This window comes from Elephas maximus, chromosome 15, assembly GCF_024166365.1.
Source record: "Elephas maximus indicus isolate mEleMax1 chromosome 15, mEleMax1 primary haplotype, whole genome shotgun sequence".
NCBI classification, from domain to species: Eukaryota; Metazoa; Chordata; class Mammalia; order Proboscidea; family Elephantidae; genus Elephas; species Elephas maximus.
The window spans coordinates 39,498,734-39,526,152 of record NC_064833.1 but is presented as its reverse complement, the minus strand read 5'-3'; the positions used below and the strand labels follow the sequence as shown (position 1 = coordinate 39,526,152).

Sequence of the window (27,419 nt, the reverse complement as noted above, 5' to 3'; positions counted from 1 at the left end):
TCATATGGCAGTTCTATGCCACCTGTATTTAGTCCCTCTTTTTGATTATTGTAATCTTTTACATATTGACTTCAATGATTCCCTGTTTTGAGCTTTTTTTTTTTTAATTAATCTTAATTTGTTTTTGTGCTTTCCCTATTTGAGTTGATATCAGGATGTTCTGTTCTGTGACCTTGTGTTGTGCTGGTATCTGATATTATTGGTTTTCTGACCAATTTCCTTTGGTATTTCTTGCAGCTTCGGTTTGGTTTTTGCAAATTCTCTAAGCTTGTGTTTATCTGTAAATATCTTAATTTCGCCTTCATATTTCAGAGAGAGTTTTGCTGGATATATGATCCTTGGCTGGCAGTTTTTCTCCTTCAGTGCTCTGTATATGTCATCCCATTGCCTTCTTGCCTGCATGGTTTCTGCTGAGTAGTCTGAACTTATTCTTATTGATTCTCCCTTAAAGGAGACCTTTCTTTTCTCCCTGGCTGCTTTTAAAATTTTCTCTTTATCTTTGGTTTTGGCAAGTTTGATGATAATATGTCTTGGTGTTTTTCTTTTTGGATCAATCTTAAATGGGGTTCGATGAGCATCTTGGATAGATATCCTTTCGTCTTTCATGATGTCAGGGAAGTTTTCTGTCAGCAGATCTTCAACTATTTTCTCTGTGTTTTCTGTCCTCCCTCCCTGTTCTGGGACTCCAATCACACGCAAGTTATCCTTCTTGATAGAGTCCCACATGATTCTTAGGGTTTCTTCATTTTTTTTAATTCTTTTATCTGATTTTTTTTCAGCTATGTTGGTGTTAATTCCCTGGTCCTCCAGATTTCCCAGTCTGCATTCTAATTGTTCGAGTCTGCTCCTCTGACTTCCTATTGCATTGTGTAATTCTGTAATTTTATTGTTAATCTTTTGGATTTCTGCATGCTGTCTCTCTATGGATTCTTGCAACTTATTAATTTTTCCACTATGTTCTTGAATAATCTTTTTGAGTTCTTCAACTGTTTTATCAGTGTGTTCCTTGGCTTTTTCTGCAGTTTGCCTTATTTCATTTCTGAGGTCATCCCTGATGTCTTGAAGCATTCTGTAAATTAGTTTTTTATATTCTGTATCTGATAATTCCAGGATTGTATCTTCATTTGGGAAAGATTTTGATTCTTTTGTTTGGGGGGTTGTAGAAGCTGTCATGGTCTGCTTCTTTATGTGGTTTGATATCGTCTACTGTCTCCGAGCCGTGATTTATTCTATAATTGCTCACTGAGTCTTATCTTGTTTTGTTTTCTTTCAATATACATGGATGGGCTACTAGATTGTGCTGTCTTGTTTGTTGTAGCCCTTGACTTACTTACGACCTATTACCAGCTGGTTTGGGCTGTTGCCAGGTATACATGCCTGAGTCTATTCACTATTCTTGAGTAGAATCTGATTTCGGGTCATCAAGTGTGTGCTGCACCCTAACACCTATCCACCTCGAGAAGTAGTGGTGTTAGTTGTGTGCACCAGATTCTATTAGCAGCTGGGGTTCACACTCCAGGGGTGGCAGGATGCTGACAGGCTTCCCCCAAGTGTCAGTGAGGTAGGTGTGTCTCTATTCCTATAGCACCTTGGTGGCAGGGCTCTGCAGCTGTACCTTAGGCCCCCAATGCAAGTACCTCTACTGATTGGTAGGTGTCACCCTCCTTAGACCCCTAAGGCAAGAGGCTAGGTGGTCTGGGGGGAGCTTCAGCCCTCAGTTCCCTGTTGTAGGTCAGTTAGTGCTCTGTTGAATAAGCAGAGATATCAGACCTGGGAAACTTGTTTTTCCAGTAAATCCGCCAAAAAAAATGCAGTCAGATCCCTATGAGAACTGCCTTTGCCTTATAACAGCCACCTTGTTCCCTGTAAGGATGAAGCCCGAGATTTGGATCATATATTCTTGGCTGGAGCTGGTTCTGTGCTTTTAGTCCAATTAGGGAAGGATTTTTGGTCCCTGGGATTTTTGTGGTTGCTTCTCTCAGGCCGGAAGAATGGGTTAGGAAAAGACCAAAAAAAAAAAAAAGGGAAAAGCAAAGCCACGGAGCCGGAGCCATTCTCCCTCTGGCTCAGGAAATTCCAATGTTAATGAAGCCGCCTGGGAAGGGGAGGGGAGGGTTCAGAAAAACAGCAGAGAGTAGCACCCCGGAATATAGCCAAAGTTGCTTATCTTGCTTGGGATGACTATTTTATCTGAGATTCCCGAGGGGCATGTCACCTATGTGTGCTGGCTGTGTGGAGATTGTCTCCGAGGGTCCGGCCTGCTGAAGCCGCGGTCAGATCCTCCGCTGCCAATCCAAAGCCCAGCGTCAAGGTTCCCCTGCTCAGACGCTGCACTCCCAGCTCCAAAATCAGTCGCTGCCTCCCGGGGACTTCTCGTCCTGCCAGCCGCGTTGCCGCACAGTCTCCGCAGACCGGCTGGGCCCCCTCCCGAGGTTAGTTCAGGGGGGTAGGGCTGCGCCCAGTGTTTGTGCTGTCACAAGATGTTGTGTTCAGCTCCCCTGGGCCCAGCCCTAAGCCCGGTGCCAAGGTTACCTGACTGGGACGCTGGCTCCAGGCTCCGAAAACAGTCACTGTTTCCCCGTAGTTGTTCGTTCTGTCTCTGTCACTCAGGTCAACTCTTTAAATCTGTGTTTGTTGTTCAGGGTTTGTAGATTGTCATGTATGTGATCGATTCACTTGTTTTTCTGAGTCTTTGTTGCAAGAGGGATCTGAGGTAGTGTCTACCTAGTCAGCCATCTGGACCCCCTTGTCTGGTTTGTTTTTAACACACACTTTAGACACAAGAAAAAATCTCAAATCAATCCTCTAAGCTCCTCTCCTGCACCTAGAATAGATGTTCAGCACCATTAGCTGTTACAAAACAAAAACCAAAAACCAAACTCATTGCCATCAAGTTGATTCTGACCCATAGTGATCCTAGAGGACAGAATAGAACTGCTCCATAGGATTTCCAAGGAGTAGCTGGTGGATTTGAACTGCTGACCTTTTGGTTAGCAGTCATATCATTTAACCACTGCACCACCATGGCTCCATTAATCGTTAGGGAACTACAAATTAAAACCACAATGAGATATCACTATATGCCCATCAGAATGACTAATAGAAAATGGTGACCATACCAAATGTTAGCAAGAATGTGGAGAAACTGGATCACTACAGTAGCCTACAAATGCACATAAAATGGTACAGACTCTCTGGGAAAGTTTTGTAGTTTCTTAAAAAACTAAATATTCAACTGCCATAAATTCAGCAATTGCACTACTGAACAGAATAGTGCAATTCCAGAGAAATGAAAACCAATGTTTACACAAAAACCTGTACACAAATACCGAAAGGAGCTTTGTTCATAATAGTTCAATACTGGAAACAACCCATATGTCCTTCAGTGGGTGAATGGTTAAACTAACTGTGGTATATCCACACCATGGCATACTACTCGGCAATAAAACGAACCAACTATTGATGTACACAACGATCTGGATGAATTTCCAGGTAATTATGCTGAATGGAAAACACTAATCCCAAAATGTTAATGTACTATATGATTCCATTTATACAACATTCTTAAAATGACCAAATTATTGAATTGAATAGATTAGTGGTTGCCAGGGGTAAAGGAAAGGGTGGAGGGGCAAGCGGGTGTGACTATGAAAGAGTTACATGACAACCCTTGTGGTGATGGAAATGTTCTATACCTTAGCTGTATCAATGTCAATATCCTAGTTGTGATCTTATAGTGTGGTTTTGCCACATGTTACCATCGGGGAAAACTGCTAAAGGGAACATGGGACCTCTCTGTATTATTTTGTAAAACTTCATATGAATCTACAGTTATCTCAAAATAAGAAGTTTAATTTTTTTAAATAGCCAAAACTTCCCTCCTGCCTGACTGTAGATCTATTAATTTATTAGATGTTCCATGTGAAAAAACAAAATAAAAAAACAACCATTGCCATCAAGTTGATTCAGACTCCTGGTGATCCTATAGGTCAGAGTAGAACTGACCCATAGGGTTTCCAAGAAGCGGCCAGTGGATTCAAACTGCCCACTGATCTTTTGGTTAGCAGGCAAGCTCTTACCCACTGTATCACCAGGGCTCTATGTAAAAGGTAGACCTATTTTTGCTCCATAAAGTGTAAGTTTGAGCTTTTGTGCCAGTCTTTAACATGAAGAGCTGGGGGGGATGGGGGGAAGGGTCTTAGGCATAACTATTCCACCGTAAGGCACTGTTGTATTTTTTACTACCCTGAAATCTGTCAACATAAAATGGTGGTTCTTATAGACTTTTCCTTGGGCTGTGACCTTATGGACCTCAACTGGATTGGCTAAGTTGCATGACTCTTGACTAGTGGTGTTCTAAGAGTTTATACCATAAGTCACCTTGAGAATCAGAGCAGGAACAGTCTCTTGGCAGAAAGGTTAATAATTCCTAGTGGAATAAAACAGGAATTTGTTTTGACTACTTCTCCTTTAGACTTAGACTTAGATCATAATATTTTACTACTTTCTGGTCAGCTGAATGCATAACTTCCTGTTATGGAGAATAGAAAGACCAGCATTCTCTTGTATGCGGGCCATTGTTGTTAGGTGCTGTCAAGTCCATTTTCAACTCATAGCAAACCCGTGTGACCGAGTAGAACTGCCCCACAGGGCTTTCTAAGCTGTAGTCTTTACGGGAGCAGATCATCAGGTCTTCTTTCCTGCAGAGTCGCTGGGTGGGTTTGAATTGTCAGCCTTTTGATTAGGACCAAGCGCTTAACTGTGGAACCACCAGGGCTTTTTCCTATGCAGACTACACATGGGATTTATTATGATGATCTAGGAGTGGCCTTAACAGGCATTTGATCCTGATGGTTATTTCCAAAAAGAAGAGCTTCAGGTCAACTATGCAAAAATGAACACTGTTTTGAGCAGCTATCCCTCGACTTTTTACTAGTTTGTCTTAGTAATCTCATATGACCAGTAAGCTCATTTTCTGTCCCTGATTCATGTAACAAAGGAAGAGTGGCATGCTCTGTCCATCCAGAGGCAAGGTGCTTTTCCTGGGAAGGTGATTAGGCTGTTACTCAGGGAGGCCTCAGGTGGCTCCCATTACCTTTGAGAATTTCTTACGGCCAGCAGGTGATCTTCAGCCTTCCAGGCTTAGAAATCTAATTTTGTCAATTGCACTCACCTTAACGGTGTATGAGAATAGCTATAAAACCAAAACACCAATGCATTAATTTACTGAGAGACATGTCCCCTAAGTGTTTTCACCAATACTTTGGTACTACAAAGAAGGTATCTTCTAAGAACAAGGAAGTAAGAATGACTTCTGAGAGCTAAACTACAAAATCAAAACATAATGGATGCTATAGACTGGAATACCTGAGTGGGCATGGACAGTCCATTTTCTCCCTGGAGTCAAGTTGTATCGGGAGTCGAATCATAAGCTGAATAACAAATTTATTTACAATGTCGAATGTACTTATGATGAGGATGAGAATACACGGCGCCCGTATCTTCCATTCAAAATTTCACTGTAGGGACATTGACACGGGAAGCCAGAGTAATCAGGAAATTGCTGAAAAACATGCGATAAGAGGCATCAGATTAATGGGATGTTTAATGTTATCAAGCACACATAGTGTGGTACATCCAGCTCACATTAGGAAGACCTCATCTATGGGATCTGATAGTACTGTACTGATAGTCACTTACCAAGAAGTCCCTGCTTCTACTCCCATGTTGGGGATGGCCTTTCCAAGCACGAGAACAGTCAAGATTCAAAAGCTATTGGCTAAGGTTTCTGCTCCCCTAGGCAATGCTTATGGACCCCTGGTGGCGCAGTGATTAAGAGCTCAGTCTGCTAACCAAAAAAGTCTGGCAGTTTGACTCTACCAGGTGCTCCTTGGAAACCCTGTGGGGGCAGTTCTACTCTGTCACTGTGAGTCGGAATCAACTCGATGGCAATGGATTTTTTGGGTTTAGGCAATGCTTGGCTAGGCCCTGCCCATATTTCCCTCCATGGCTCTACTTTCTCGAGGGTACCCAAGCATAGCCTGGTGTCATTCTCTTTCTTTAGGTGATTTTGAATATTTCTACCTCTTTATGTTTTGATTTTATAGATTATCTCTCAGAGCACCATCTTTTTCCGAGCTTTTGGGATGCTGCACAGTAGCCTACAATTACTAACGAGAAAATATTTTGCACTTTATCTTGGAAGCCACCCCAATAAGTCATGTGGCTGAAATCTATAAAGATTTTTTCTTTTGTTGACCCATGTGGTCATTGGTATAACTTCTCTAAAACCATTCAAGATCAAGATGAATTCTGTGTTGCTATGGGAGTGGAGGCTCTGGGTTTTCTTCCATGTTCTATATTAGACAAGGCCCCAAATTATTTTCTAAATAATCACTCCTACATAACATTGCGCTTGTACCTACAGGCACTAAGCTAGATGTTACTTTAAAAAATTTACATTTAGTCTTTATTTTATACAAACCGATGTGTATAAGTGAAAATAATTTTTATTCTTCCTTTTGAACAATCTGTATTTGTCTGTTTTCTATCAGTGTTTCTAGATTTTTAATTTTTGTCATGGGGTGATAATGGGTGACAAAGACAGAAATGTGACCCCCTTCTTGTGACTGGGTTCATGAACACTATTTATGCTGCTGACAATAATTCCTCTTGTCAGCCGTGACATTGCTAGTGGAAAGTGCTTACATTTACTATGGAATTTTAAGGACTGAATTACTCTAAGTGGAATAATAGTGAACCTTTGTTTTAGATCCTTAATGGATGCAGCCTTGCTCAGGGGTGTATTACTGGCAATGATAAAGACACACAGTGGTTTCTTCACCTGATTCCCCTTGTTCAAACCAGCTCGAGTGATGACTCACCTTTGCATCCTTTATCAGTTGTCATCAGATGAAAGAACCTGGGCCAGAGAGTCAAGTCTAGGTGTCCTCATCACCAGAAGAAAGTGAGCCAGAGGCTGGCTGAGCCAGGAACTGAATGAGAGGGAGATCTTCAGAGCCAGTATTTCCTGAACAGGGTTAGGCTCCAGGAGCATACCCTCTGGAGAGCCTGGTGCCCTGAACTGTACAGACATACACATACATACACATGCCAGGCAGACTCCTCCTGCAAATCACAACCCAAGGGGCCGGTAAATATAATCCCTGTCTTATTCATCTAGTGCTGCTATAATAGAACTGCCACAAGTGGGTGGCTTTAACAAACAGAAATTTATTTTCTCACAGTTTAGGAGGCTAGAAGTCTGAATTCAGGGTGCTGGCTCTGGAGTGGAAACCCTGGTGGCGTAGGGATTAAGTGCTACGGCTGCTAACCAAAAGGTCAGCAGTTCAAATCTACCAGGCGCTCCTTGGAAACTCTATGGGGCAGTTTCTACTCTGTCTTATAGTGTCACTATGAGTCAGAACTGACTAGACAGCAAAGGGTTTTTTTCGGCTCTTGGGTAAGGCTTTCTTTCTGTCGGCTCTTGGGGAAGGTCCTTGCCTCTTTTGAGCTTCCATTTCTTGCTTCCTTGGAGATTTCACGCAGCGTGGCATCTATCTTCCCATATCTGTGTTTGCTTGCCTGGTTGCTTGTTCGATTTGCTCTTTTATATCTCAAAAGAGATTGGTTTAAGACACACCCTACACTAATACTGCCTCATTGACAAAAGGAAAGCCCATTCCCAAATGGGATTATAACCACGAGTATAGGGGTTAGGATTTGCAACATGTATTTTTGGGGGGACATAACTCAAACCATAACAATTCCCCTTCTCAAATTCTTATTTAAGGGTCTGTGTTGATGAAATAAAAATTCGTGGGTTGCACAAATGCTTAAGCGTATAACTGAAAGCCTGGTGGTTCAAATCCACCCAGAGGCACCTCAGAAGAAAGGCCTGGTGCTCTGTTTCCAAAAGATCACAGCTTTAAAAACCCTATGGAGTGCAGTCCTAGTCTGCAACACCATGAATTGACTCAACTGACCTGCAGCAAAGGGTTTTTTGGTTGATGAAACAGACTGTGTTGTTGCAGGCAGCCTATATTGTAAAGGCACTTGGTAAAGAGTTCTTATCTCATTATGAACTTTATAAACTTCTTTTGAAATTGATCAGTCTAAAGATAGCCACATTTTTTTTTCCTGGAAAAAAAGAGAAAGGTAGAAAAGTACTAATGTTGCACCTTAGTTCTTAAGGTTTCTAACCAAATTCTGATGAGCATTTGGCTGCATAACGCCTCCAAGGGGCCGTGTCTGACAGTCTGGGCATCTGCCTCTGAAGGCCTCTGCTTCTGATCTGGGCTTCGTACCCTGGCTCAGACCTGCTTGCTACTTCCTTCAGGACCTTACTCCAGCCTGGCGTCTACCCTCAACCCTAGTTTATGGTTAGAGTTTGGCATTCTTGAAGCTTGGCTGGACTTGACTTTAGTAACCTAGTGATCATGGCTCAGCGAACAGGCTCTGAGTCTCTGCCCTCCTTGAGCCTCCAGTTCTATGTATTCTTGGGTCTGGATGGTCCCTTCCACTTGTGTTCTCACTTAATTGTTCGTGTTTGCCTTGGTTGGAGCCTGGTCTTCATTTCTTGTTCCGAAGAGGTTCTTTTCTAGGGTGCTTGTGTTAGCCCAAATTCTCTAGAAAACAGCTGAGACAGAGCTTACATGCCAACCCTTTCTTGGGGCCACAATCCCAGGCAGCAAGAATGAGAGAAAAGGGAACTGAGGCAAGGAAAGAAGGAAAGCAAACACAAGGTAGTACATTACTGAACTGACCAGAGTTTCTTGAGAGAACCCATTGGGTTTTTTAGTCACACAGGACATCTTGGGACAGCCTGTTGAGAGGAGAAAGGGAAAGGAATCTCTCTGGATTCCTCTTGTGTCCTGACCCTCACTGATCAAGGTTCACCCCTCAGAGTGTCAGGTCCTATACTTCCTGGGGCTTCTTCTTAGTCCTGAGGTAGTGGAAGGAGCCAGAGTCTTAAGGTGTCAGGAGCTCAGGTGTGATGGAGCCCTCACCTCAGGGACGGCAGATACTGCCCGTGGTATCAGAGATGAGGCTTTGGGGGTGACAGGCAAGACCGTCCATGCAGCAAGCAGCCAAATACCTAAGAGGCAGGAGAGATGAGGAAATCTGAAGAAACCCATAAATAGAGTGTATAATAGCACCTGTCCCCAACAGCTCTGGCCTGAGTTGCATTTCATAGAAGCCAAAGCTTCAGATATGGCCTTCCTGACTAGACTGGTTTCAATACTGTCCCCCAAAATTCATGACCACCCAGAACCTCAGAATGTGACCTGATTTGGAAACAGGATCTTCACAGATTAGATAAAGTTAAGATGAGGTCATGCTGGACTAGGTTGAGCCCTAAATCCAACGGCACACAGAAGACACACAGGAAAGATGGCCATGTAACAACAGAAGCAGAAATTGGAGTGATTTGTCTACAAGACAACGAATGCCAAGGATTGCCGATGGCCACCAAGAAGCTGAAAGAGAGAAGCTCTAGGAAAGTCTCTTTCCTAGAGCCTTCATGGGGAACATGGCCCCACTGACATCTTGATTTTGGACATGTGGCCTCCAGAACTGACAGAGAATAAATTTCTGTTGTTTTAACCACCCAGTGTGTGGTCATGAGTTATGGTGGCAGCTCTAAGTATGTTGTTATTGTTGTTAGGTGCTGTTGAGTTGATTTCAACTCAGCGAACAAATGTGACAGAGTAGAAATGCCCCACAGGGTTTTTTAGGTTGTAATCATTCCTGGATCAAATCAAAAAGTCTTTCTTCCACAGAGTTTGAACCATCAACCTTTTGGTTAGTAGCAAAGCTGCTTAACCATTGTGCCACAAGGCCCTTCAGCTCCAAGTATAATACCAAAACCAAAATTCCAACACATAGCAGCCTTATAAGACAGAGTAGAACTGCCCCATGAAGTTTCCAAGGGTGTGATCTTCATGGAAGCAGACTGCCAAATCTTTCTACCAAGGGGCAGCTGGTGGGTTCAAACTGACAAATTTTCAGTTAGCAGCCGAACGCTTAACTACTGTGCCACCAAAATTCCTTTTCCCAAGAATAACAGCTGATAATAATAACAGCATTTACTGAGCATTTACATGTCAGCCTTTGCTCTTAGCACTTTACATGCAGTAACTGGTCCCATCCTAATAAAAGCACTACATAATATCAGGTATCAACCCAAGACTAGAACACTGGGCAGAGCAACCAGAAGTCAACCCAGACAGGGAAATCCAAAAAACAAAGCAAGACTGTAAAAAAAAAAAAAAAAAGCCCAACACAGGGTAATGGCGATGTTATTACATAAAAGAAGACAACATTAAAATAATAAAGAGGGACTAAATCATACACCTTCCATATGGAGAGGATGATACAGCGATACAAAGAAATAAAAGTTAGTTTGAAATTTAGAAAAATAGGGGTAAATAATAAGGTAACCGCAAAGGAGACAAACTATCCTACTCATCAAAATAAAATACAAGGGAAAAATACAGACTCAGCAGAAACAAAATCAACAACAAATATGAGGAAAGACAACACATAAAGAAAATCTACTCAGCACATAAAATCATGTGGGAAGAAGAAACTGTCAACACAAAAAAAGACATCAAAATGATAGCACTAAATTCATACCTATCCATAATTACCCTGAATGTCAATGGACTAAATGCACCAAGAGACAGACAGTGGCAGAATGGATTAAAAAACAAGATCCATCTATATCCTGCCTGCAAGAGACACACCTTAGACTTAGAGACACAAACAAACTAAAACTCAAAGGATGGAAAAAAATATATCAAGCAAACAATAAGCAAAAAAGAAGAGGAGTAGCAATGTTAATTTCTGACAAAATAGACTTTCAAGTTAAATCCATCAGAAAGGATAAAGAAGGACACTATATAACGATTAAAGGGACAATACATCAAGAAGATATAACCATATTAAATATTTATGCACCCAATGACAGGGCTCCAAGATGCATAAAACAAACTCTATCAGCATTGAAAAATGAGATAGACACCTCCACAATAATAGCAGGAGACTTCAACACACCACTTTCGGTGGAGGACAGGACATCCAGAAAGAAGCTCAATAAAGACACGGAAGATCTAAATGCCACAATCAACCAACCTGACCTCACAGACATATATAGAACACTCCACCCAACAGCAACCAAGTATACTTTCTTTTCTAGTGCACATGGAACATTCTCTAGAATAGGCCACATATTAGGTCATAAAGCAAGCCTTAGCAGAATCTAAAACATTGAAATATTACAAAGCATCTTCTCTGACCATAAGGCCATAAAAGTGGAAATCAATAACAGGAAAAGAAATCAAACACTTGGAAACTAAACAATACCCTGCTCAAAAAAGACCGGATTCTAGAAGACATTAAGGATGGAATAAAGAAATTCAGAGACTCCGATGAGAATGAAAGCACTTCCAATCAGAACCTTTGGGACACAGCAAAAGCGGTGCTCAGAGGCCAATTTATATCAATAAATGCACACATCCAAAAAGAAGAAAGGGCTAAAATCAAAGAATTATCCCTACAACTTGAACAAATAGAAAGAGAGCAACAAAAGAAACCCACAGTCACCAGAAGAAAACAAATAATAAAAATTAGAGCTGAACTAAATGAAATAGAAAACAGAAAAACAATTGAAAGAAGTAACAGGACCAAAAGCTGGTTTTCTGAAAAAATCAACAAAATTGATAAACCACTGGCCAAACTGACAAAAGAAAAACAGGAAAGGAAGCAAATAACACAAATAAGAAATGACATGGGCTATATTACAACAGACCCAACCGAAATTAAAAGAATCATATCAAATTACTATGAAAAACTATATACAATCAAACAAATTTGAAAACCTGGAAGAAACGGATGAATTCCTAGAAACACACCGCCTACCTAAACTAACACAAACAGAGGTAGAACAAATAAATAGACCCATAACAAAAGAAAAGATTGAAAAGGTAATCAAAAACTCCTGACAAAAAAAAGCCCTGGTCCGGATGGCTTCACTGCAGACTTCTACCAAACTTTCAGAGAAGAGTTAACACCACTACTACTAAAGGTATTTCAGAGCATAGAAAAGGATGGAATACTACCAAACTCATTCTATGAAGCCACCATATCCCTGATACCAAAACCAGGTAAAGACACCACAAGAAAAGAAAATTATAGACTTATATTCCTCATGAATGTAGATGCAAAAATTCTCAACAAAATTCTAGCCAATAGAATTCAACAACATATCAAAAAATTAATTCACCATGACCAAGTGGGATTCATACCAGGTATGCAGAGATGGTTCAACATTAGAAAAACAATTAATGTAATCTACCACATAAATAAAACAAAAGACAAGCGTCACATGATTTTATCAATTGATGCAGAAAAGGCATTTGACAAAATTCAACACTCATTCATGATAAAAACTCTCTGCAAAGTAGGAATAGAAGGAAAACGCCTCAACATAATAAAGGGCGTTTATACAAAGCCAACAGCCAATGGAGAGAGCCTAAAAACATTCCCATTGAGATCGGGAACCAGACAAGGATGCCCTTTATCACCGCTCTTATTCAACATTGTGTTGGAGGTCCTAGCCAGAGCAATTAGGCTAGATAAAGAAATAAAGGGCATCCAGATTGATAAGGAAGAAGTAAAAGTATCTCTATTTGCAGATGACATGATCTTATACACAGAAAACCCTAAGGAATCCTCCAGAAAACTACTGAAGCTAATAGAAGAGTTCAGCAGAGTATCGGGATACAAGATAAACATACAAAAATCAGTTGGATTCCTCTACACCAACAAAAAGAACATTGAAGAGGAAATCACCAAATCAATGCCATTTACAGTAGCCCCCAAGAAGATAAAATAACTTAGGAATAAATCTTACCAGAGATGTAAAAGACTTACACAAAGAAAACTACAGTACACTTCTGCAAGAAACCAAAAAAGACTTACATAAGTGGAAGAATATACCTTGCTGGTGGATAGGAAGACTTAACATTATAAAAATGTCTATTCTACCAAAAGCGATCTATACATTTAACGCAATTCCGATCCAAATCCCAAGGACATTCCTTAATGAGATGGAGAAACAAATCACCAACTTCATATGGAAAGGAAAGAGGCCCCGGATAAATAAGGCATTACTGAAAAAGAAAAACAAAGTGGGAGGCCTTACTTTACCTGATTTTAGAACCTATTATACTGCCACAGTAATCAAAACAGCCTGGTACTGGTACAACTACAGATACATGGACCAATGGAACAGAATTGAGAATCCAGACATAAATCCATCCACATATGAGCAGTGGATGTTTGACAAAGGCCCCGAAACAGTTAAATGGGGAAAAGACAGTCTTTTTAACAAATGGTGCTGGCATAACTGGATATCCACTTGCAAAAAAATGAAACAAGACCCATACCTCACTCCACGCACAAAAACTAACTCAAAATGGGTCAAAGACCTAAATATAAAATCTAAAATGATAAAGATCATGGAAGAAAAAATAGGGACAACATTAGGAGCCCTAATAAATGACATAAACAGTATACAAAACATTATAAAAAACGTAGAAGAAAAACTAGATAACTGGGAGCTCCTAAAAATCAAACACCTATGCTCATCCAAAGACTTCACCAAAAGAGTAAAAAGACTACCTACAGACTGGGAAAAAGTTTTTAGCTATGATATTTCAGATCAGCGCCTGATCTCTAAAATCTACATGATGCTGCAAAAACTCAACTGCAAAAAGACAACCCAATTAAAAAACGGGCAATAAATATGAATAGACACTTCGCTAAAGAAGACATTCAGGTAGCTAACAGATACATAGGAAATGTTCACCATCATTAGCCGTTAGAGAAATGCAGATCAAAAGTACAATGAAATTTCGTCTCACTCCAACAAAGCTGGCATTAATCCAAAAAACACAAAATAATAAATGTTGGAGAGGCTGTGGAGAGCTTGGAACACTTCTGCGCTGCTGGTGGGAATGTCAAATGGTACAACTACTTTGGAAGTCGATTTGGCACTTCCTTAAGAAGCTAGAAATAGAACTACCATGTGATCCAGCAATCCCACTCCTTGGAATATATCCTAGAGAAATAAGAGCCTTTACACGAACAGATATATGCACACCCATGTTTATTGCAGCACTGTTTATAATAGCAAAAAGATGGAAGCAACCAAGGTGCCCATCAACGGAAGAATGGATAAATTATGGTATAGTCACACAATGGAATACTATGCATCGATAAAGAACAGTGAGGAATCTGTGAAACATTTCATAACATGGAGGAACCTAGAAGGCATTATGCTGAGTGAAATTTGTCAGTTGCAAAAGGACAAATATTGTATAAGACCACTATTATAAGAACTTGAGAAATAGTTTAAACCGAGAAGAAAACTTTCTTTTGTGGTTACGAGACAGGGGAGGGAGGGTGGAAGAGGGGCATTCACTAATTAGATAGTAGATAAGAAGTACTTTAGGTGAAGGGGAAGACAGCACACAATACAGGGGAGGTCAGCGCAATTGGACTAAACCAAAACCAAAGAAGTTTCCTGAATAAACTGAATGCTTTGAAGGCCAGCGTAGCAGGGGCAGGGGTCTGGGGACATGGTTTCAGGGGACATCTAAGTCAATTGGCGTAATAAAATCTATTAAGAAAACATTCTGCATCCCACTTTGAAGAGTGGCATCTGGGGTCTTAAATGCTAGCAAGCAGCCATCTAAGATGCATCAATGAGTCTCAACCTACCTGGATCAAAGGAGAATGAAGAACACCAAGGACACAAGGTGATTATGAGCCCAAGAGACAGAAAGGGCCACATGAACCAGGGACTGAGACCAGACATCCTGAGACCAGAAGTACTAGATGGTGCCTGGCTATAAATGATGACTGCCCTGACAGGGAACAAAACAGAGAACCTCTGAGGGAGCAGGAGAGCAGTGGGATGCAGACCCCAAATTCTCATAACAGCAGACTTAATGGTCTGACTGAGACTGGAAGGACCCCAGTGGTCATGGCCCCCAGACCTTCTGTTGGCCCAGACAGGAACTCTTCCCGAAGCCAACTCTTCAGACATGGATTGGACTGGACAATGGTTTGGAGAGGAATGCTGGTGAGGAGTGAGCTTCTTGGATCAGGTGGACACTTGAGACTATGTTGGCATCTCCTGCCTGGAGGGGAAATGAGAGGGTGGAGGGGGTTAGAAGCTGGTGAAATGGACACAAAAAGAGAGAGTGGAGGGAGAGAGCAGGCTGTCTCATTAGGGGGAGAGTAATCGGGAGCGTGTAGCAAGGTGTATATGGGTTTTTGTGTGAGAGAGTGACTTGATTTGTAAACTTTCACTTAAAGCACAATAAAAATTATTTAAAAAAAAAAAAGCACTACAGGATCCTCCACTTGAAAGATGCAGACTGGAGAACACAGAGGAGTGATATTTAAAACCACACAGATTGGCATCCATCCTCTTATTGCCACTCTCTGCCAGGAAAGGAAGGGACAGGAACTAGCATTTACTGAGCAGCTCGTGTGTCCCAGGCTCTTAACGTTTTACTTACACTGGTCGTGGGGAGAAAAAGTTGCTCCTCTGAAAATGGGAGGCAGAGTTGCTTTTGGGGAGAAATGTTGTATTTTGTCTGGGCCCCTTTGGGGAAAAAAGTACAGCTCCACTCTTCACTTCGCTCCCCTTGCAACTGGATTTAGGGACAGAGAGGTGGGTGGCTTGGCAGGAAGGAGAGGAGGGAGAAAGTGGCACAAGGAGCTTAGAGGCCTGGGACAAGTTTAATGCCCACCTGAAAAGAAGGGTGAATGTGCTGACAATGAGGAATTGTGAAGAACAGGAATACGGAATATTCTGTTCTAATTTTCTTTTTTTTTTAATTGCCCTGAGATGTAACCCCCCTCCCTATCCTCAAACTTTCAGAAGAAGTCTGAGCCTCCTGCAAAGATTCTCAGTGGCCCTTTGTGGGAGGGCAGGCATTGGGGCAGTGTCCATGGTGGGACAGTCTATTGTAGAAAGGGGGCAGCACAGCAAGACGTCTGTTCATGCAAGAGTAAGGAACTCAAATGCTTCCAGAAGCCCTGTGAGAACCCTTGAGATAAGGGGAGCTACTGGGCTTCTCATTCCATAAGGAATGAGACTTTGCACCACTTTTCTTTTAAGGGTATAGGACAGCGTGACCCTATCAGCCTGGAGGACTTTGGGGTCAAAGACATCTGATTCTTTAGTTCTGCATTCTCTCATTGATCCTCACAACAGCAATCACGTGAGAGAGAATCCTTTTTCTCCACTTAGCTCCCCGAGGACAGGGTCTTTGTCTCATATAGACACTATTGTGTCCTCATCACCTTGAACAGTCCATGACACAGAGAAGGTGCTCAGTAAATACTTAAGTTAAACATTTCAAGTGAGAAAATTGAGGCACGAAGAGGCTAAACAACAGTCCCACAGTCACACAGAGCAAGTTGGCTTTAACCTCAAAACATGCACTTTCTACTCTTCTACACAGCATTCTCATAGCTGCGATTCTCCCTTTAAAAAAATCTTGCTGAAGGATCAAGTTAGGAGAAGTAGTAGTTTAAGAATAGAAGTGCCTACATAGGAAAATGGATCCCTAGGCTGATTTGTGAAGGAGAAATATCTCTGAGGCCCACACACTCTCTTGTCATTATAATCTCTTCTGGGATAATGAGTGTGGTTCATGTGGGCATGGCTCCTGTTCACCAGGAGCACTTCCAGCACATTTTAAGAAATGTTTTGAATTCTATCTTCTAATTTAAGCAACATAACAAAAAAGAAAATAAACATTGTCCATAATTCCTCCTACCCCCACCCAAGGTTAATATTTAGGTATGTTTCCTTCTAGCTTTTTCAATTCAGCATTGTTTTTAAAGAGATCTGAATATTTATCTATACAAGTTCACTTAATATTTTATCATAAACCTATTTCAATATCATTAAGTTTTTCCCCATAAATGTAAAGTTTAATGGCTGCATTCATGAACAACTGTCTCCTTTTCCATGATACCAGAAGAACTGGATGGTGTCCAGCTACCATAACTCAATATTTTGATAAAAGATTCTATAGAAGAAGGCGGGAGGGAGGGAGAGTGGGAGAGGGATATTCACTAATTAGATAGTAGATAAGAACCACTTTAGGTGACCGTAAAGACACCACACAATACAGGCGAGGTCAGCACAACTGGACTAAACCAAAAGCAAAGAAGTTTCCTGAATAAATTGAATACTTCGAAGGCCAGCATAGCAGGGGTGGGGGTTTGGGGACCATGGTTTCAGGGAACTTCTAAGTCAACTGGCATAATAAAATCTGTTAAGAAAACATTCTGCATCCCACTTTGGAGAGGGGCATCTGGGGTCTTAAACGCTAGCAAGCAGCCGTCTAAGATGCATCAATCGGTCTCAACCTACCTGGACCAAAGAAGAATGAAAACACCAAGGACACAAGGTAATTACGAGCCCAAGAGACAGAAAGAGCCACATGAACCAGCGACTACATCAGCCTGAGACCAGAAGAACTAGATGCTGCCTGCTACAACTGATGACTGCCCTGACAGGGAACACAACAGAGAGCTCCTGAGGGAGCAGGAGAGCAGTGGGATGCAGACCCTAAATTCTCATAAAAAGACCAGGCTTAATGGTCTGACTGGGACTAGAAGGACCCCAGTGGTCATGGTCCCCAGACCTTCTGTTGGCCCAGGACAGGAATCATTCCTAAAGCCACCTGTTCAGACAGGGATTATACTGGGCAATGGGATGGAGAGGGATACTGGTGACAAGTGAGCTTCTTGGATCAGGTGGACAGTTAAGACTATGTTGGCATCTCCCGTATGGAGGGGAGATGAGAGGGTAGAGGAGGTTAGAAGCTAGTGGAATGGACACAAAAAGAGAGAGTGGAGGAGGGGAGCAGACTGTTTTATTAGGGGGAGAGCAACTGGGAGTATGTAGCAAGGTGTATATAAGTTTTGTGAGACTGACTTGATTCATAAACTTTCACTTAAAGCACAATAAAAATTAAGAAAAAAAGATTTTATAGAAGAATCTTGATCAAAAGGGGGAAAATGTAAGATTGAATTTCAAATTCTCATGGAATCCATACTTTTTGGAGCCATTGAGGCTAGATGAACTCCAGAAACTATTCCTCAAAAATAATCTTTAAGCCTTTAATCAAAAATACCCTCTGAAGTCTCAAAACAAAACGATAGTTTAGCTCAACTAGTAAAGAATGCCTGCATTATGCTCTTTTAAGAACTATCTTTATGGGATCAAATTGACAACAGCAATTCCAAAGATTGGACAGGAACTTTACGGGGCAGTGAGTTTATGTTAATGGGGAAGGAACAACTCAGAAAAGGAGGGTGAGAAAGGTTGTACAACTCGAAGAATGTAATCAGTGTCACTGAAACGTACATGTAGAAACTTGAATTAGTATATGTTTTTGCTATGTATAGTCTCAGCAACAATGAAAAAATAAAATAAAATATTAAAACAATGTTTAATGGCTACATAATACTCTACTACATGGTTCTAACTAAAGTTATGTAGCTACCAAGACAATCTCTTAAAAGAATCGTCTTTCTTAAAGAGATTTTCTGAAAACCAATGCTTAGATCATTTCTCCCAGACAGATTTCTTACACACTTCTGTAAAACATTATCCAAGTAGCCCCTGTATTCCAGGGAGACTGCATTAGTAAAAGAACATTGCCCTGATAGTAGAGTAATTCGGAAAGAAATAGTGGCAATGGTTGCACGAGGAACAAAATGTCACTGAATTGTAAAATTTTTTAAATTGGCAAATGTTTTGTTGTATACAATTTACAACAATTTTTTAAATGTAATTTTACCACATTAAAAAAAGGACATTGCTGTTATTTTCATTTTGATTTAAATATTTTAAATTATTTCTATACATGGTAAAAAAATCAGCAAACTTCAAAATGTTCACAAGAATATAATAAAGGAAAGGCTCACCCCCCCATCCCCAAATTCTCCTCCCCAGAGGTGGCACTGCTGTCGGTCTCTTGGACATTGCAAGTATGTATGTAATAAAAAATGTAATAGTCGTCCTAATTTCTTTTTACATAAATGACAGCATAGTCTACACATTGCTCTGCACCTTGTTTTGTGCACTTAATGTAAAACGTGATGTTAATTTTATGTGTCCACTTGGCTAGGCTATTGTGCCCAGTTATCTGGTCAACCACTAGTCTAGATGTAGCCATGAAGGTATTTACATGTGACTAACACAATCAGTTGACTAAGGAAAGCAGATTACCCTCTGTAATGTAGGTGGGCCTCATCCAATCAATGAAGGCCTTAAGAGCAAAAACTGAGGTTTCCCAAGGGAGAAGGAATTCTGACTCAAGTTTGTAGCATAGATATGCATAATCTGTTGGAATTTCCAGACCACCTGGTCTATGGATTTTGGACTTGCCAGGCCCCGCAATTGCCTGAGCCAATTCCTTAAAATAAGTCTCTCTCTCCACACACACACACACACACTCACACACACACATACACACTCACACACACACACTCACACATATATATATAACCTATTGGTTCTGCTTCTCTAGAGAACCTTGACCAATATATCCAGGATGCTGTCTAATGTTAAGAACACAGGTATCAGAAGCCAGACTTCCTGGGTTTAAATCTCAATCCCACCATTTACTAGCCATGTATTCTTGTGCAAATTATCTAATCTCTTTGCGCTCCAGTTTCCTCCTCTGTAAAATGGTACTAATAATGGTACCTTTCTCATAGGTCCTTGCATGGATTACCAACCAGGTGCTGTCAAGTCGATGCCACCTCATGGCGACCCCATGCGTGTCAGAGTAGAAATGTGCTCCAGCAGGTTTTCAGTGGTTGATTTTTCAGATGTAGATAGCCCTGCCTTTCTTCTGAGGCTCCTCTGAGTGGACTTGAACTGCACCACCAACCTTCCAGTTAGCAGGTGAGTGTGGTAAACATTTGTACTACCCAGGAACTCCTTTGCATGGATTAAATGAATCAATATATGCCCAGAGTTTGGACAAATACTACATAAGTGTTAGCTATTATTATTATTATGTATATCTGCCTCATTCCTCTTAACACTGCATAATGCTTTATTTGTGGTTGTGGCAAAATTTGTCATTTTAAAGTTACTCTTTATTATTACCAAAGTAACTGTTGTGTGCTGTTGAGTTGATTCTGACTCATAGCGACCCTATAGGACAGAGTAGAACTGCCCCACAGGGTTTCCTAAGCTGCAGTGTTTACGGCAGCAGATTGCTAGGTCTTTTCTCCTGCGGAGTAGCTAGTGGGCTCGAACAGGTGACCTTTTGGTTAGTAGCCGAGAGCTTAACCATTGTGCCTCAAGGGCTCCTTTTATCAAAGAAATACCTTATATTATTTAAAGAAATCATTGATATTAAAATGTTTTAGTGAAAAATATCAGTATTTTTCTCCGCTCATATTCAAATTCCCAGTCTCACTCCCTAAAGGAAAGTATTTTCATTCACTTAAATATTCTTTCTAGTATTTATGTTCATGTTTTGAAATAACATACTTCTACTGCTACTTTTTGATCTATCAGCTTTAGACACTGTCTTCTTCCTTCCTGTTATGATAAATGAGGATTTTGGTCTATGACAATCCCCTATTCCCTGCGCACATGCATGTGTGCATGCACACACCCGCGCGTGCGCGCACACAACACACTTCCCATCTTGTCCTCTTAACAACATGATTATATAACCATTTTAAGTTATGTAACAGATAGTTAAAATAGATTTTTAAAGTCTTTGAGATTCAACTGAAACTTCAAAGCTGAGCACAATAGGTAGAAAGAGCCCCCACATTCTAAATAGTGATCCTAGTCAATTCACTTAGCTTTTGCAAATGGGATGGCCCCAAGCTGATTCTTTCGGCCACTACCTACCTCCAGTCTATGGAAGAAAAGCCCTGAATTAATGAGAGGGCTCGAGGCACCTGACTGAAGACTGCTTTGGAGAGAGTTATCAGAGTTATCCCCCCTCAGTCCCGGTGTTTGAGAGGAGAAGGATGCCTCCCACTCACCCTAAACTGAGAGAGATTTCAAGAGAACCCTCGGAGAGAATGACAAGCGTTCCCTGAAGTTTGGGGAGGAAAAGGTTGGCTGGAAAAAAGCTGGCTGGAGCAGGCTACCTCATGGCAGAACAAAGAATCAAGGTTGACCAGCGTTTCCATGGATTAGTGGGGCCAGAGTGTGGTTCTCTGTGGCTCTTAGATTGCATTCTGTGGAAGACAGCTGGCAGTAGGTTGCTTTCAAAAGTTTCTCACTGTCTTAGTTTCCCAGTGCTGCTGTAATAGGAATACCACAAGTGGGTGGCTTTAATGAACAGAAATTTATTTTCTCACAGTTTAGAAGGCTAAAGTCTGAATTCAGGATGCCGGCTCTTAGTGACGTCACTAGGGTTGATGTCACCCAGAGCGTTAATTCATGGTGTCGCTTCCCTCCCCATGGACCTCCTCCCGTACTAGACCATACAGAATCCTTAGAAATGTTTTTTGTACTAATGTTGCTCATAAATTGTGATTCCCATGTATCTCTGAATACCAGGGACATAAACAACTAGCAAAATTATAATCACACCTTTAAATTACAAAGCATATACATAGCCTAAATGTATTTACATTTATATAGTTTCATGTGGTCAAAGTGAAAATTTGGTCAGAAAACAATAGAATTTGAAGTAGAAACATTTAAGAACTACAACAAAATTATGTTCATTTTAATGTTGAACTTTACCACTACATGAGATACGTTAACGGATTAGGTTTGCATAATCAACAATGGCCCAAATAATGTAGAAGTTGTAGACAAATGCATACGGAAATACACTAATAAATGACATAACATCATAGAAATAAACAGAAACAAATACCCAAGCATTTCAGCACGTAGAACATCTCGACTAAATCAGAACTTTCCTTTCCTGGCTGTCAAAGCTGCAAACTTGTGAATGACTTCATCGAAATCAATGCCTTTTGCCAACTCACTTTTTAAGAATAATTTTTATTGTGCTTTAAGTGAAAGTTTACAAATCAAGTCAGTCTCTCACATAAAAACTTATATACACCTTGCTACATATTCTCAATTACTCTCCCCTCCATTGGACAGCCCGCTCCCTCCTTTCACTCTCTCTGCCAACTCACTTTTCAATGAGTCACCGTTTTTTAAAGCCATAATTCAAACTTAAACCTTGAAAATTTCACTAAAGTCAGATATATATATGCAAGACAGTGATGTTTTTAAAGAAAATTTTAAAAAGACTAAAATTTTTCAAAACTGAATTTAAGTTATGTTTCTAATCATGACTCAAGAAACATAGCATTTCCCTCACTTCGTGTTTTAAACTGTTGATTTCTCTAGTTATCAAAGAGTCATAAAATCAATAATTGTTATCCACGTAAATTTATTATCAATTTTAATCATAGAATGGAATACTATGTGGTAAATATAGTTGTAAATTGCTTAAATGTAATATTTTTTAGATCACACGAATGATAACAACAAAATTGTTTCGTATTATCGTTCTACATTGAATTACAACATTTTTAGTAACTCATCAGAAGCCTTTTTTAAAATTCTTTTCCTTTAATTACTACTTCATTCTCAAAAAAGTTACTGCTATAGGTTCACAGATACTAATTCCCACAATATTGTAGCTAAAACACCAGAAAATTTGACAAAATCAGCAGCTATAAAACACAGCAGCAACAGAAGAAAAACAGCACACGCTTGTAGGGTTAGCAGTCGAAACTGCGTGATTCAAAGCACCCTTGTCATTGGGTAATAATGGCAGCTCTGCCTGGAGCACCTTAACCGCTAGACGGTTGAAAGAGCAAACTAGCATGGAGTTTTAATCTTATAGGTATATTGATACATGTAAACTGGGCTTACAAAAATTTTTTTGTTATAACTAACTACAGGGATATTTTTATAAACAATAATAAATTCCTGCTGAAACATTGCACAAAAATTTTACAGTCATTTTGGTGTCACCCCCTCTGACAGTGTTACTGGGTGCAGTCTGCACCCCATTACCCCCTAGGCACGCCTCTAGGGGAAGGTTTTCTTTGTCCACTCTGGGGGAAAATCCACATTTCAGCTTCTCCAGCATTCTTCTTGGTGGCCCTTTAAGATCTCCACGTGGTGTCTCTTTTTCCCATTCATGCTTGCTGCTCCTTTTATATCTCAAAAATGATGGGCTTAAAACTCACCCTACATTGTTATGGCCTCATGAACATAACAAAGAAAACCCTATTCCCAAACAGGATTATACCCATGTGTTTGGGGTTAGGATTTACAATATATGTTTTGGGGGGACACAATTCAATCCGTAACACCCACCGACCAGTACCAGAAGCCAGGTGCTGAGGGAAACAGTTGTCAGTGGCCAGCTAAATGAGGCATCTCCCAAGTCAAAGGAAGTGGAAGTAAAACATCCCCAGTGATGGGGTTCTCTCTTGGGTCAGCTTTGGACATCGGACACACCAAGGGGACACCAGTGGCAGATTACATCTATGCAGGTAAAGAATTTTTCTTCTCCTTGCCTGGAAGGTCCCAAAACTCATTTAACCAGTCCCTATTTTTTACTTGATGAGCACTAGGTTTTTTTTTTTCTCCCAGATTATTAATATTAAAACAATGTTGTAATGACTTCACTTGTATACACATTTTTGCCCCCACTCCTTTGCTCAGTAAATATTGAGTATCTGACTTGCATTGTTTGGGGCATTAATGATACAGCATGAACAAAACAGAAGAAAAAAAAGTATATTTTATATGTGGACTTTACATTTTGATACTGCAAAGTTGCCCTCTAAAATGTGTTGTACCTATTCACACTCTTATCAAAAGTGTTTGAGAGTGCTTAATTCCCCACAATTACTGTTGTCAGCATCAGAGGTGAAAAATAGTACCTCACCATGAAATTAATTTGCATTTTTAAATTATGAGTACATTTAAGCATGTTGCATGTTTAAAAGGCATTTGTATTTCTTTTTCTGTGAACTGCCTATTCATGTTCTCTGGTGGATTGTTAAACTTTCTCTTACTAATTTATTAAAGTTTCTTTATATATTAAGAAAATTAACCTAAAAGCACCCTTTTAGTGGAGAATTAGAAATGGCAAGTGTTATGGATTGAATTGTATCCCCCCAAAACATGTGTTGCAAATCCTGACCCCTATAGTGGTTGTATGGAAACCCTGGTGGCGTAGTGGTTAAGTGTTATGCCTGCTCACCAAAAGGTTGGCAGTTCTAATCCACGAGGCGCTCCTTGGAAACTCTATGGGGCAGTTCTACCCTGTCCTATAGGGTCACTATGAGTCAGAATCGACTTGACGGCAGTGGGTTTGGTTTTTCGGTTTGGTATAGTGGTTATCCCCCACGTGTCTGTCAGTTTGTTGTACTGTGGGGTCTTGTGTGTTGCTGTGTTGCTGGAAGCTATGCCACCGGTATTCAGATACCAGCAGGGTCATCCATGGAGGACAGGTTTCAGCTGAGCTTCCAGGCTAAGACAGACTAGGAAGAAGGACCTGTCAGTCTACTTCTGAAAAGCATTAGCCAGTGAAAACCTTATGAATAGCAGTGGAACATTGTCTGATTTAGTGCTGGAAGATGACCCCCCCAGGTTGGAAGGCACTCAAAAGATGACTGGGAAAGAGCTGCCTCCTCAAAGTAGAGTCGACCTTAATGACGTGGATGGAGTAAAGCTTCCGGGACCTTCATTTGCTGATGTGGCATGACTCAAGACGAGAAGAAACAGCTGCAAACACCCATTAATAATTGGAACCTGGAATGTACAAAGTATGAATCTAGGAAAATTGGAAATCATCAAAAATGAAATGGAACGCATAAACATCAATATCCTAGGCATTAGTGAGCTGAAATGGACTGGTATTGGCCATTTTGAATCGGACAATCATATAGTCTACTATGCTGGGAATGACAACTTGAAGAGGAATGGTGTTGCATTCATCGTCAAAAAGAACGTTTCAAGATCTATCCTGAAGTACAACGCTGTCAGTGATAGGATAATATCCATACAAGGAAGACCAGTTAATACGACTATTATTCAAATTTACGCACCAACCGCTAGGGCCAAAGATGAAGAAAGAAGATTTTTATCAGCTGCTACAGGCTGAAATTGATTGAACGAGCAATCAAGATGCATTGATAATTACTGGCGATTGGAATGCGAAAGTTGGAAACAAAGAAGAAGGATCAGTAATTGGAAAATATGGCCTTGGGGATAGAAACAATGCTGGAGATCAAATGATAGAATTTTGCAAGACCAACAACTTCTTAATTGCAAATACCTTCTTTCACCAACATAAATGGCGACTATACACATGGACCTTACCAGATGGAACACACAGAAATCAAATTGACTACATCTGTGGAAAGAGACGATGGAAAAGCTCAATATCATCAGTCAGAACAAGGCCAGGGGCCGACTGTGGAACGGACCTTCAATTGCTCATATGCAAGTTCAAGCTGAAACTGAAGAAAATCAGAGCAAGTCCGCAAGAGCCAAAATATGACCTTGAGTATATCCCACCTGAATTTAGAGACCATCTGAAGAGTATATTTGACGCATTGAACACTAGTGACTGCAGACCAGATGAGCTGTGGAATGACATCAAGGACATCATCCATGAAGAAAGCAAGAGGTCACTGAAAAGACAGGAAAGAAAGAAAAGACCAAAGTGGATGTCAGAGGAGACTCTGAAACTTGCTCTTGAGTGTCGAGCAGCTAAAGCAAAAGGAAGAATTGATGAAGTAAAAGAACTGAACAGACGATCAAAGGGCCTCTCGAGAAGACAAAGTATTATAATGACATTTGCAAAGAACTAGAAATGGAAAACCAAAAGGGAAGAACATGCTTGGCGTTTCTCAAGCTGAAAGAACTGAAGTAAAAATTCAAACCTTGAGTTGCAATAGTGAAGGATTCCATGGGGAAAATATTAAATGACGCAGGAAGCATCGAAAGAAGATGGAAGGAATACACAGAGTCATTATTCCAAAAAGAATTAGTCAATATTCAACCATTTCAAGAGGTAGCATATGATCAGGAACTGATGGTACTGAAGAAGTCCAAGCTGCTCTGAAGGCATTGGTGAAAAACAAGGCTCCAGGAATTGATGGAATGAATACTAATTGAGATGTTCCAACAAACAGATGCAGCGCTGGAGGTGCTCACTCGTCTCTGCCAAGAAATATGGAAGACAGCCTCCTGGCCAACTGACTGGAAAAGATCCATATTTATCCCTATTCCCGAGAAAGGTGATCCAACCGAATGTGGAAATTATAGAACAATATCATTAATATCCCATGCAAGCAAAATTTTGCTAAAGATCATTCAAAAACAGCTGCAGCAATATACCGACAGAGAACTGCTAGAAATTCAGACTGGTTTCAGAAGAGGACGTGGAACCAGGGATATCATTGCTGATGTCAGATGGATCCTGGCTGAAAGCAGAGAATACCAGAAGGATGTTTACCTGTGTTTTATTGACTATGCAAAGGCATTCGACTGTGTGGATCATAACTATGGATAACACTGCGAAGAATAGGAATTCCAGAACACTTAATTGTGCTCATGAGGTAACTTTACATGGATCAAGAGGCAGTTGTTCAGGCAGAACAAGGGGATACTGATTGGTTTAAAGTCAGGAAAAGTGTGCACCAGTGTTGCATCCTTTCACCATACCTATTTAATCTCTATGCTGAAAAAATAATCTGAGAAGCTGGACTATATGAAGAAGAACAGGGCATCAGAATTAGAGGAAGACTCATTAACAACCTGCATTATGCAGATGACACAACCTTGCTTGATGAAAGTGAAGAGGACTTGAAGCACTTACTAATGAAGATCAAAGACCACAGCCTTCAGTATGGATTACACCTCAACGTAAAGAAAACAAAAATCCTCACAACTGGACCAATGAGCAACATCGTGATAAACAGTGAAAAGATTGACGTTGCCAAGGATTTCATTTTACTTGGATCCACTATCAACAGCCATGGAAGCAGCAGTCAAGAAATCAAAAGACACATTGCATTGGGTAAATCTGCTGCAAAGGGCCTCTTCAAAGTGTTGAAGAGCAAAGACGTCACCCTGAAGACTAAGGTGCGCCTGACCCGAGCCATGGTATTTTCAATCCCATCATACGCATGTGAAAGCTGGACAATGAACAAGGAAGACTGAAGAAGAATTGATGCCTTTGAATTGTGGTGTTGGCGAAGAATATCGAATATACCATGAACTGCCAAAAGAACGAACAAATTTGTCTTGGAAGAAGTGTGGCCAGAATGCTCCTTAGAGGCAA

General features: G+C 40.6%; 1 long non-coding RNA gene across 1 annotated transcript in view; it reads right to left on the bottom strand.

Moving 5' to 3' along the window:
* LOC126058911 (uncharacterized) overlaps positions 1-5,420 on the bottom strand; it is a 33,464-nt gene extending 28,044 nt beyond the window's left edge. Inside the window, exon 1 of the long non-coding RNA XR_007513323.1 lies at positions 5,368-5,420. This is a non-coding gene — a long non-coding RNA (uncharacterized LOC126058911). The remainder of the gene's footprint in view (positions 1-5,367) is intronic.
* Positions 5,421-27,419: the final 21,999 nt, after the last annotated feature.